This window comes from Prunus mume, linkage group LG5 (genome assembly GCF_029339155.1).
Source record: "Prunus mume cultivar Tortuosa linkage group LG5, ASM2933915v1, whole genome shotgun sequence".
NCBI lineage: Eukaryota > Viridiplantae > Streptophyta > Magnoliopsida > Rosales > Rosaceae > Prunus > Prunus mume.
The window spans coordinates 14,333,348-14,347,429 of record NC_142702.1 but is presented as its reverse complement, the minus strand read 5'-3'; the positions used below and the strand labels follow the sequence as shown (position 1 = coordinate 14,347,429).

The 14,082-nt window shown below is 36.6% G+C and overlaps 1 pseudogene; it reads left to right on the top strand.

Moving 5' to 3' along the window:
• Positions 1-2,411: 2,411 nt before the first annotated feature.
• Positions 2,412-4,795, top strand: LOC103331289 (receptor-like protein 3 pseudogene; annotated as a pseudogene).
• The last annotated feature ends 9,287 nt before the right edge of the window (positions 4,796-14,082 follow it).

Below are 14,082 nucleotides of genomic sequence, written 5' to 3'. Positions count from 1 at the left end.
TACCCCAAATTCTACATCCCCCTTCCTCCATGCCCTGCCTTGGTAATCTCCTCCATAGCTTCGATGTCCCAAAAATTCCCATTCGCCTACTGCTAGTTATATGCAATTGATACTATCTATTTTGACACAGTTCATATCCAGATTGAAATAAAGAAATGCATATGCAGTTTGAGAAAATACCCAGGGGACATGGGATCGTCAAGATAAAAAAAAACACATAAACTTTCGCTCCACTCAGAATCAGAACGAATTTTGGGGAACTCCCATGGGAGAGCAAGGTAATCATGCTCTTAGTTTCTTGAAATTTCATTGGGGATGATCACAATGAATCTCACTCAGTTTCTTTTCCCCCATTATTAGTAATCTCAATTTTTTTTTTTCAATATGGAATAAGTTAGCAACTAATTTACTGAGAGAAACAACAACCATGGCTCCTTTCTTTTCATTTTGGTTGACTGGAAATTCTCCATGTATATTAAAATCTAGAAATTTAGTCATATTCCCTATGCTTGATCCTTTTTTGTTTTTCTCAGCAAGGGGAAATAGAAGTTTTTTTTAATAGCACTAGGAAAAAAAATACAAAAAAAAAAACCACAGAGATCAACCTTCCTCCTCCTTACGTCAATCTTCCTTATTGGGTATTTGATTTTGCTAAATGGGTTGGGTTTGTTGTTTCTTGTTATGGAGGAAAATGGTGTTTGGACTTTGATGTTATTTTAAAGGAAAAAAAAGAAAGATTGAAGAGAGAAAAAATGGAGTGGAAGAAGAAGAAGATGTCGTTAGAGAGAATGTTGATGCTTTTAAGAAGATGTGAAAACATAAATGAGGAGAGAGAAAATTGAATAGCAAAGTTAATTCAATTAAATTTTAATTAAAGAATTAGTTTGTTTAATCTCGGCCATTTATTGTAGTCTAATCTAATGGTTCAAAATTTTTGTCAAAAATATGGTGCTACGGATCTGGCCATATATATATGAAAATGTTAGGAAGATCAACTTTAAATACCAACTTGTGTATCATCTCTCTAATAGAGTGTATATATATATATATATATATATATATATATATATATATATCAGTCTCCTTTTGTTGAGGGATCCTTCAAATAAATTATTTGAGGGACGCCTTTTAGGGTACCCTACATTTTTTTTTCCTAATGATCCAAACCATCCATTTTTTAGGTTTTCATTCATAGATCATCCATACAAAAAATTAGACAAATCGGAAACCGTTTCGACATCCAATTGTGTCTTACAAAATCAATGAACACGGTGCTTCAAAAAAGTACTAAAATTTCAATAACTCAATTGAGTGGTCAAATGATATCGGATTCAAGTGACCTTTTGTAGAGATGATCTTTGAATTAGTATCTACAAATAGATTGTTTGGATTATTGAAATATAATTTGGAGTGGGCCTTACTAAGGGTGTCTCTCAAATGAGCTTATTTGAGGAAACCCTCAATGAAAACTCTTTGTGTGCATATATATATAGTTTTGCTCACATCAGGATGACTGGATTTTAATTAAAATGCGGATATTAAAGGTGGAACATCTGATCAATTAAATGCCAGATGCCAAATACTGGAGGCAGAGATTTGTTAGGGACGGATTATAGAAACCCCCAAAATTTCACAACCCAAAAAGGTTCACAACCCCCAATTAAATTTGTTAACTAATTTCTAGGTTATGATTGCATATCTACTGCTATTAAGGGCTGTGTTTTCTGGAAGGTTGTTGACTTGTAGAGAAAAACAAAGAAACACCCATCGCAATCCACAAATTATCAAAGTCCATTGTCCATTTATTTAGATAAATTTTTACAAGTCATTGTTCTCATAGCTTTTTGACTGAAGGAAAAATAATAGGCTTAATGAAATGTCTGGAAATCTAGAAATTAAAGAGGCATGTGATGCATTTTCCACAAACTTTTGGACTCGAAGAAAAAACAACAGGCTTAATGAAACCATTGTTCTCTGGGCTTAAGCCCTTTGTTAAGAAGGAGAAGAAGCAGAGAAGAGGGAGAGAGATAGAGATACAGAGAGAAGGGAAGAAGAGAGAGAGAGAGAGAGAGAGAGAGAGAGAGTAGAAGAAGAAAGAAAAAGAAAGAGAGGGAGAGAGACAGAGAGAAGGGAGAGCTTGAGGTAATCAAGAGAAAGAAGGAGAGAGAGTATGAAAATTTGATATAATATTAAATTAGTTTAATAATCATTAAAGTTGTGGCTGCCACTTGCTCGTGAAAAAAAACACCAAAGAGCTGATGCATGTGGCTTTAAGTTTGTCAATTAATACATATCATGGCTGCAATACCATTGGATTGATATGACGTTTCACCTTTAATATCTGCATTTTAATTAAAATCCAGTCATCTTGATGTGAGCAAAACTGTATATATACACACACACACAAACATATATACAAACCTGTGAGCAACGACACACACATAAAGCAACATTGCTAACTTAATGGCTCATGGCTTCCTTCTCCTCCTCTTATTCTCTTACATTATATCTATAAATATTCATGCCTGCAACCAAATTGAACGCTGGTCCCTCTTGTCCTTTGCCTCCACTCTGTCTTCTCCTCCTTTAAATTGGACATCACTTAATTGCTGTCACTGGAAGGGCATCACTTGTGATCAAGATGATTGGGTCACCCATTTGCTCTTACCTTCCAAAGGGCTCAAAGGAGGTATCTCTCCCTCTTCACTTAGAAATCTCACACATCTCACCCATTTGAACCTTTCCCACAACTCACTATATGGTTCACTTGAGACTCAATTCTTGTTGTCTTTGAATCGTCTTGAGATCCTTGATTTGAGCTATAACCATCTTTATGGGAGGCTACCACTTTCTCTACCATCTAGCAAAATTCGGATCGTCGATTTGTCGAGCAATCACTTCTTTGGTGCAATTCCATCTTCATTCTTCCAACAAGCAAGCAACTTGATTAGTTTCAATGTCAGCAACAACACCTTCACAGGGTATGTCCCATCCTCTATTTGTCTCCATTATTCTCCCTTTGTTAGGCTATTGGACTTTTCTTCCAATCAATTCGGTGGCAACCTTGCTCTTGGGCTAGGGGAGTGTTCTGAACTGCAGGTTTTTCGTGCTGGTCACAATAACCTTTCAGGGTTACTTCCAAAAGATATCTATAATGCTACCAAACTTGAAGAAATTTCATTACCTATCAATTCACTACGTGGAGCCATTAGTGATAAAATTGTCAACCTCACCAACCTTAAAATCCTTGACCTCAGCCTTAATCAATTGAGCGGTGAGCTTCCTCTAAATTTGGGGAAGCTCTCCAAGTTGAAGTTTTTGACTGTTGATTTCAACAATTTAGAAGGTACTATTCCCACATCTTTGATGAACTGCACAAACCTTGTAGAACTATGTTTGGGAGTCAACAACCTTGAAGGAGATATCTCCATGCTTAATTTCTCCAGACTTAGTCAACTTGCAAAACTTGACCTAAGGTACAATAACTTTACTGGTATGTTTCCAATAAGCCTTTACTCATGTAGGAACTTAAAAGCCATTGCATTGACTAGAAATCATCTAGAGGGACAAATACAAATTGAGATTCTTTCATTGAAATTCTTGTCCTTCCTCACCCTTGGTTACAACCGATTCACCAACCTCACAGGCACAATGAAGATATTGATGAGTTGCAAAAGCCTTCACACACTCTCACTTGATGGTTCTTTTGTGGGTGAGGGAATGCCATTTGATGATGGCATGGTTGATTTTGACGGATTCCAAAATCTTCGGGCATTGAATATGGCTGGTACTAATCTCACTGGTGAAATACCTGTGTGGTTATCGAAGCTCAAGAATCTAGAGATCTTGATTCTAGCTTTTAATCAAATCACTGGGCCAATTCCAAGTTGGTTGGGGAATCTTCCTAGACTGTTTTTTATCAACTTGTCAAATAACCGAATTTCAGGTGAATTTCCAAAGCAACTCTGTAGACTACCAAGGTTGGTTTATGAACCTATTGCATCTCAAGTAGACCGATATGAATTTGAATTGAATATCTTTGGCAGCATAACTACAAATCTAAATTTTCAACCGCATAAATTGTCTTGTTTCCCCACAACGATAGACTTATCTAACAATAACATTGTTGGTGATATACCTGCTGAGATCGGACAATTGCACCTTCTCAGCCAATTGGCTCTCTACTCCAACAACTTCTCCGGTGTCATTCCAGACCAAATATCTAACCTACAAAATTTAGAGGTTTTGGATCTCTCCATGAATCATTTTTCTGGAAGAATTCCATCGTCATTGGCGAGCCTTACTTTCTTGAGAAAATTTAATGTCTCGTACAATAATCTTGGAGGACCAATTCCAACAAGCACTCAGATCCAAACCTTCAACACTTCTGCCTTTGAGGGGAATCTAAAACTTTGTGGTGCCCCACTTCCAAATAAGTGCGGATCAAATATGGGCATTGATGAAGAAGACACAAACAACAAAGACTTGGACAATGAACCTCATCAACTTCCATGGTTTTATATTTTCACTGCGTTGGGGTTCATAGTGGGATTTTGGGGAGTGTGTGGTTCTTTAGTTGTTAACAAGACATGGAGATATGTGTATTTTCGATTCATTGACAATGTACAAGAGAGGTTGTATGTAATGGTAACAATGCCCATCAACACGATGAAAAGAAGGCTTAGAGGCTAAACATATATTATTGTAGTTTTTATTTTACATTTTTTTTTTTGTTCTTTTGTGTTCCCAATGTAATAACGCACAGTTTGTTCTCATAGTTATGTCTTCTTTTTCAGATACGATTTCCTCACGCTGGCTTTTGCAAGCAACAAAAACGACAGGTTGTGGCTTTGAAAAATCATGAATACCAAATCAACTGAAAACAAAAATGGGTATAAAAGATTAATGCAACACAGGTCAGTCCGCAGGCTTATGAAAGCAAAGCAAGCAACAAATACAAACTTCCGTAGACATTAAACTTTCGGCAAGGTTCCATCCGAATGCTATTTGAGACATTAAATCTTGGTGATTCTAATGTGAATGTGATATCATATCCTATTTTATTGGTACAAGTGCATAACTTGTTGGATATAAAGTGTCTGCGGGTATGGCTACATGAAAGAAAGTTAATGCTCCCTCAGAACAGGTGTGCAAAGGGAGTATGCAAATAAGACTTGTAGACAACCGAAGACTAACCAAACACACTAAGTAGAAGAACAACACTCAAGAAAATCTAGAAGCTAATGTTTCCGAGGAACTGGTTTCCAGAGGCTAGATTGTACTTTATATTTTACAGTTCCAGTTGTGTTTCCTTATGTAACAGTTTGTTCTCATAATATGTCTTCTTTTTCTTTCATACTATATATTCCTCAAGGTTTTCTATGAGGGTGAGCCATGCAAAATGAATAGGGCATCAATTAATGTTGAGATTTGGCATGGATATTGTCAATCTGACGCATATACGTACCGTGTGGGACAAGCCATTTGCGACATTTGGAAGAAGAAAAGGACGTCGTATCAATCTTTCCAACTTTTTCAACGAGGTTCCTTCTGCTGGCAGCAGGGGCAAAGTGCTTCGATTGATCGCAAGCTTTGAAATAAGGAGGTCCTCTCACCGTGGAGGCCTCCTTTTTAGACCTACTAATGTGGTCTACAATTATGGTTGTTTGACAATTTCTAAGTCTTAAAAGTGATGTTTTGCCGCTTTAATGATGCATTGTTTTCAAGCTAAAAGAAAGAGAAAGTCTACAGCCACGCATTGACAATTTCTGAGTAGGCCCTGCGAGGACGCATTGTTTTCAAGCTAAAAGAAAGAGAAAGTCTGCAGCCACGCATTGACAATTTCTGAGCAGGCCCTGCGAGGACGTTCCAGCACGCAACAACAAGCCTGGGCAAGGCGTGGAGCCCACTAACCTGAGCAAGCTCATGGGGAGAAATGGCTTTAGATGCTGTCTTTGGGCAGCTTGCGTCATCGTTGACACCACGCTGGTCTCAACGCAATAATTTGAATTTTTTCTACTGTTGGCGTGTGAATTACGTTAAATTTTTTTTTTGAAAAACTTGCATTGACGCTAGCGTGGCATCGGCGCAGCTTTACCCAATGGCCCTAAGCCACGTGGCGACTCCTGGAGGGTTCGATCTTGGGTTTGTGCTCCAATCCAACGGCCAAAAGCCACGTGGCGACTCCTGCAGGGTTCGATAAATACCTACCAATATTATTCAGTTTCCACGCCAAATCTTCATACAAATTATTCTCCTTCCAATATTATTCACTTTCTACACCAAATTTTCTACTACTCAATATAATTTGTGTAAAAATACAAATGGCCTCTTACATCGAAGCCGGATGGTCATGGACAAACTTTCAAAGCGGTCAAAATCTTGGCAACAAGGTAAAAAATTTCTAATTGCCAGTTTATTCAATTTAATGTCATTTTTAAAATTATTTTCTTGCATTTCTAATTTAATTTTTTTCATATATTATTCAAGGCAAAACAAAAAAAGAGGAAAACCATTACACATGGCTCCTCAAGTGAATAATGCCCACAGTTGGTTCCCATAGTGCGTTTCGTGTCGAAAATAATGGCACTATTACAGCCTCGAAAGAAAATACCCCATGTCTTGATCTGGTGCAACCGTCTCCGCTAATGATTGAGTTGTCCATGTACTCGATTGTGTCAAACTATGAGGACCGTGAGTATTTTAATTGTATGATGAGTGAGATGTGAATTTTATAATAAATACGGACACGTACCACTCGAAAATCATATATGAAAATTTTATATGAAATTTGATATGTGAATTTTATAATAAATATGACATGTGGCAATCGAAAATTTTATCCGAAATATGAGATGAGAATTTTATAATAAAAATTGACACGTGGCAACTGAAAATCTTATCCAAATTAATCGTTTAAGTATAAAAAATAAAAAAAAGTTACAGTGAATAGTAATTGCCCTTTGCCATGGCAATGGGTAGAAACACACCTTGTCTTTTGCAAGGGTTGATACTATTTACGTGAATAGTATCTGCCCTTTCCTCCCCTTGACCATGACAAATGGGTAGAAATACTCTTAAGAGTGATGTTTTGCCCACTTCATTGGAGACAATATCAAAATGTGTGCCTGTGATATACTATATGTTCTTCCTAGCATTTTTCTTTTTTTAAAACCCCAAAAATGCTTCAATTTGAATGACTACTCCGTGCATGCTAGGCTACATTTTTAATGTCTTCATGTGGGGCAAGGAACTTGGAAATATATCTACAACAAAACAACTTGTAACTTGGACTTTAATTCACAGGAAAGATGCACTCTCTCTCTCTCTCTCTCTCTCTCTCTCTCTCTCTCTCTCTCTCTCTCTTTTTCATTTGAAGAGATTTTTATAGTGCTGGTCTAAAAAAGAAGGTAACATTCTTTAAAATAGTTTGAAATGTTATGTTGTCAAACTTTTAATCTAACCACGTATTCAAATATGGTTCTGCCCAATTAACAACTTTGATTGACAGTTCGACAAATGAATGTTTATAGGCCAAAAGAAACATAAAAGCAAAGTCCCTCAAGGCCAAACCACAGCAAAAGAAGCGATTCCGCAGTTTGGCCAGTGAAGAGCAGTGGGTAAAAAAAAAAAAAAAAAAAGGGGGCAACGGCCTTAGCCACCACCGCTAGCAACAGCAGTAACCATAGTCGTGCAGCCACCATCCAGTTGCTCCAGCCTCAGCATCACAATGACAACCGGCAAACCAAGGTTAGCTGGTCTTCGCCGAGAAAAGCATAAATAATCATGGCAACTGCCGCCAGCTTTTGCCAGCTGCCGTTGCACCTAGTCACGACAACAGCTAGCTGGGAACACACTAGCTGGTCCTCTCCTAGAGAAAAACAAAATTACATAAAAATAAAAATCTAAGCGTGACCTACCTTTGTATGCACAACGACTACTCTCCTTGACAAATAGTACACTCCTCCAAGATTTCTCTCACAAGTTATAAAGTAGAGAAAATCAAGTTTGCAATTTGAAGAGGAGTGAAGAGAAACCTTGTATTTATAAAGGTTGGGTATCCCAGGTCAATAAGGAGTCACAAGCCTATTTCAATTAGGAGCCCAACTCCAAGAAGAAGTCAAAAGCCTACTCCAATTAGGAGCCCAAGTCATGAAAGGTACTCAACTCACAGAAGGAAGCCGAGATGCAATTGGAAAGCTCGATAAATATTTCTCATCTCCTCCAAGCCTCACAAGCTCCATGCAGAAGCTGGATGGCATTTGTGGGAACACATATTTCGACAACCAATAAGAAGGTGACACGTGGAAAAAAGAATATTCCTTAGATCAAATAATCATATTTAATTACGGAATTATCCTTTATTTAAGATAGGAATATCTACCTAAATTAAGGAGTCAATTTCCAGCAAATCTGTTTTGATTAAGGGAGATTCACTATTATACCCAATACAGGGGCCTAAATTACAAAAATACCCTATATGAAATTGACTTTAGAAATACACTCAAAACCCATTTACAATATAACAAAGAGGCTTTTAATTTTTTGTAAATTACAAAACTGTCATCAATTTCTTAAAACAAGCCCAACCCCAAAATCTCATAAAAATACCCAAAACACTCAATAGGGCATCAAAGTAATTTAATAATCAATATTAAATTCAATAAGGTCAGTTGTCATTTTTTGGGTTTGTTTATAGAAATTCAATGATGTAGGGTTTATCTATAATATTATTGCTAAAAATGGGTATATCACTAAATATCTCTTTGATTAATTCCTATCATCTTTTTGGGCAAGAATAATTCTAATTAAAGAGGGATTATTTTCCAAACCCTAGCCAAGTAAGGAACCTATACATACTTTGCTACACAACACACATGAGGTAAGATTTTGAAACCCTAGAAAAACTTCTCTCTCCCCCTCTCGCTACTTTCTCTTTCTCCTTCACGGCCACACACCGAAACACACATGGCTTCGGCCACCCGACTCTTCTCGTGAGAGAAGGCCTCCATCCTTTCAGTTACTTTGTCGTATCTTTCTCAAGATCCATTGAACTGATTTAGGCATCAGAGGGCCTTTAGTAAACACCCCCTAGGTGTGGTCTATTTACTCATGTACCCATGATGTAGGTACATTGTATGTACAAGTGTTCTCATACAGTGTTGGTATTGTTGTAAATATTGGTAAGTTCTATATACACGAGTGTTCTTATGGTGTAAGCATATGTTGTAAATATAGGTAAGTTGTGTGTATACGAGTGTTCCCATGGTGTAGGTATATTGTATGTACACAAGTGTTTCCATGGTATATGTATTGTTCATGTAACTTTTTAATCCTATATTGTAGGTAGATCATATGTTTTTCAACCTAAATTTCACATGTCGCGGCAACAACTTATTTACACCAACACTTCCTGAGATTTTCCGTTTTTTCACAAAACCCCTTGAGGTTTATAAAAGTACACAAATACCTCCTTAGGTCCTAAATTGTTTTCACAAAACTTATTTTCATTGATTTTGTGTCTAAAGATTGATGATTTTATATTAAAAAATTCTTCAAATGCCAAAGTTAGCTTTTGATATTAGGATTCATATACATTCGTTGAGGTTAATTTTGTTATTTGCAAAAGTTTTTATGTATGAAATCATCAAATTTTGGATGAAGATTCAATGAAAAGGGGTTTGTGAAAACAAATTGAAACCTCAAAAGGTAATTTTTAAAACCTCAAAGAATTTTGTGTAAACATCGAAAACTTTAGGAAATATTAGTGTAAATAACTTGTACTAGTGGCCCCCCCTTAAGACACAATGAGGTCTTCTCTTTGGTTTCATTAGTGGCAATATCTCTTCCACATATAGAGGGATTCAATATCAATAATTTGCACAGTGTGATTGTTTGTTTGCCGACTTCTCAATTTGCAGTGATGTTTGCATCCTCTACAAGTATCGTTGCTCTCATATATATATATATATATATATATATATATATGGGGGCGGATCCGTAGCACCATATTTTTAACATAAGTTTTGACACAATTTTTGTGTCATTAGATTACTCCACTTTTAATGGCTGAGATTAAACCTGACATGGCAAAACAATATTTTTTTTCTTTAATTAATATTTATACATTGGGATTAAAGTTATGATAATATATTAATTAAGAATTCATTCTCTCTCATCTCATTAATTATCTTTAATTAATTCATCCTCTCTCTTTCTTCCAAAGAGAATTGACGCCTCCTCCTCTACCTCTGCCTCTGCTTCTTTTTTCTCTCTCTCTCGCCTCCTCCTCTAGTGAGAGTGTTAAGTTTTGATCCAGTCGCGCTGATATTACTCTATTTATGAATTGTTAAAGAGCAACAAATGGTAGCTAAAAAATAATATATAGAATAAAAGTTTTGTGTTTCAGATACAGTGTGAACATCATTACTGTCATCCTTGAGAAGATAGACTAGGCAAATAAGAACAATGAACTCATTAAACTTGATACCCATGTCCTCATTAAACCGATCAACCTCCACATGCTTTGTACGATCATGTTGCATAGGGTTATGAGCAATCACAATTGCAGCTTTATTATCACAATACAAATCCATGGGTTTCTGGGGCTCAAACCCAAGATCTCCCAACAATCTCCTTAACCATAGTAACTCACATACATCTTGAGCCATCTCACAATACTCGGCTTTGGCACTAGACCGAGACACCACTTTTTGCTTTTTACTCCTCTAAGTAACAAGATTACCACTAACAAATGTGAAATACCCTAACATAGAACGTTTATCAGTGAGTGAACTAGCCCAATCGGCATCTACATACCCTTCCACATCTGTATGACCATACTTGGAAAACATTAACATCTTGCCATGAGTTACTTTCAGATACCTTAGAATACGCATCACAGCACCCATACGATCTTTACTAGGATAATGCATAAACTGAATCACTACACTTACTGCATATGCAATATCAGGAGGTGTATGAGTTGAATAAATCAATTTTCCCACAAGTCGTTGATAACGCTCTTTATTAGCAACTTCAATCCTAAGAAAGTACTTCAAGTCTCCCAATGACTTCATCTTAAAATTAGAAGCCAAATACTTCTAAAGATTTTGCATTTCTGTCTGATCATCTCTAGTCACAATCATATCATCAATATAAATAATTAAAGCTATCAATTTACCTTTATGATGTTTTAGAAACAAAGTATAGTCCGAGTTACTCTGTACATACCCAAATTTATTCATAGATACAACAAACTTCCTAAACTATGCTCTTGGAGACTGCTTTCATCCATGTAAGAATTTCCGCAGCTTACACACGACACCCTCCGTGAAGGTCACAGGAATACCATGAGGAAGATCCATGTATATTTTTTCCTTGAGGTGACCATGTAGGAATGCATTTTTGACATCAAACTGCAACAAGGGTCAGTCATGATTAGCAGCTGGGGACAAGAGTACACGCACAGTATTGAGCTTTGCTATTGAAGCAAAGGTCTCCAAGTACTCCACTTCATAGGTATGAGTATAACCCTTTACTACAAATCTAGCCTTATAACGGTCAATGAAACCATCTGTCTTATGCTTCAGAGTAACACCCATCTATACTCAAACAACTTTCTTCCCTTTGGGTAAAGGGACTAAATCCCAAGTTTCATTCTTGTTCAAAGCTTCCATTTCAACACTCATGGCATCCACCCATTTAGGATTAGAAAGAGCATCATGCAGCTTAGTTGGGACATATACACTAGATAATTGACACAAATATGATGTATATGACTTATATAAACGATGAGTTGACACACAATAGCTAATGAGATATTTAGACTTAGCATGTATATCAAGAGAATATTGTACTTTAGGTTTTCTACGAGTGGTTCGTAGGGTTAACTCATAAGTTGACACAGATAGATCATCAGAAATTACCTCACTTGATTCACTATCATGAGTAGATTGGGGCATTAGTAGGGCAGAGGGTGGTATTGCATCGAACTCAGCTGCACACGAGTCGTAATTTTCAGATGCAATCGGTTGCATCCTAGCTGTCGCCCAGTCATTTCTTCACAGAAAGCGATTTGTCATCGCCAGACTCAATCAACCAATCGAGTTCCAAATGTCGACTAGTCGTTTCTTTACAGAGAGCACCATCTTCAGCTCCCAATTGTGGTGACCGGTCACTTTCTCTAGTATGACCGGTTATTTTCTTCTTGAGAATACATCTTCAAATATATCATTATGCAGTTCAAGTCCAAGATTCTCCAATTCACTCCCTTTATCCCCCTGAATTGGAGAGAATGAAGAGACATAATAAAGCACTTCTTTATGGAAAGTCACATTCAAAGTAACATACTCCTTTTGGGTAGGTGAATGATATCACTTATAACCCTTTTGAGTAGGCTTGGGGGTGGATCGGTTTGGAACAGTAGAAGGCTTTTCCGTTAACCAAACCAAAGATTTCGGTAGACTTCGGATCGGTTAACCTAATATTTGGTTCGGATTGGCCAGTACGCCAGTAGTACCGTAATAAAAACATACTAATAAAAATACAATTTATAATATTTTCACATAACATAAGTTCTTGAAAAAATACACCAAATTATCCTTGTAAAATATATAAATCCATAGTCTAATTCATCCAAGTATGAAATCAAATAACTTAGTCACTATATCATTCAATATGTACTCAAGATGTGTATTTGTTGTTTGAACATTTGAGTGTTCTTTTATTGAATTCTCTACATTTATGTAAATGATTTTGACATTTGTTCCGCTTTGAGTTCTTTAGTTTTTCATGCTGAATTCAATTATATAAAGAACATAAAATTTGGACCAACAGTTGGAAAGTTATAGGTCAAAAACAGGACAAAGGTCGAAATTGGAAAACATAGGAAGTTCATAAATTCCTCTTTGACCAAACAATGCTACAGTATCCTGAAAAGTAATACAATGGTAATAAAGATGTGATACAGTGGTGATAAAGTAGAGATAAAATGGTGATAAAGCAGTGATACAGTGGTGATAAAAGAGTGATACAAAATGCTGATTGTATTTACCTTTCGTTTCTTGTTTTATATTTAAATAATAAAATAAGTATAAATATCGGATCGGTGCAGTTTCTGTCGGGCTAGGAATTTTGTTTCCGTTAACCAAACCAAACATTTCGGTACGGATCGGATTGGAATAATTAAAATTTAAAAAAATTATTTAACCAAACCAAACCAAGCCGTAGGTACGGTACGGTCGGTACGCGGATAATTCAGATGAGATGTCTAACCCTACTTTTGAGTAGAAGAGTAATGAATAAAAACACAGCACAGAGCACAAGGATCAAGTTTACTCTGTTGATGAGGGTATACATGAACATAGGCAACACACCCAAAAACTTTAGGGGTCAACTTGGACACGGGGATAGAGGAAATATAGTCACTAAGCACATCATGCGTAGACTTGGCAATATCGCACACAACCCGTTAACAAGACACGAATTTGCATGAAAAATTCAGTATTCGGGTTTGAGTTATCGTGTCGTGTTGCTATTGTGTTGACCCTTAGGCACTAGTTAAGCTAATGGGTCGTTTCGATGCCCATTCATGAATACATGAACCAACTCGTTAAGCAAGGGTAATTTTGTAATTTTTAATTCTAAAAAAAAAAATCCCCTAACCCTAGCATCTCTTCATTCTGCGTCGGCTGGCTAACTGAGTGGTGTAAGAGCATCTCCTTCTCTCCTCTCCACAGCTTTCTTTCTCTATCTCTCAAATCCTCATCTTCTCATTCTTCTTGCGATCTCTCCTCTCTCTGTCTTTGAAGATCTTCCCCTTCCACCAAATCCTCTCTTAAGGTACGAATGTTTTTCTTAATTGTTTTGGTAAATTTGTTTTACTTTCAGTTTAGAATTGATATATTTATGTGGACTTTGAGATCAAACAAACACAATGTTTTCCCCAACCATTAAAGCATTCTCAAAAAGCAATTGTTTAAGGGTAGGATTCTCTCAGAAAGCAATAGCTTTTTGGGTTCCCTAGATAATGAAGACGAAAACATACCAGAAGTAAAGAGGTTTTGAAACCTTGAGGAGATT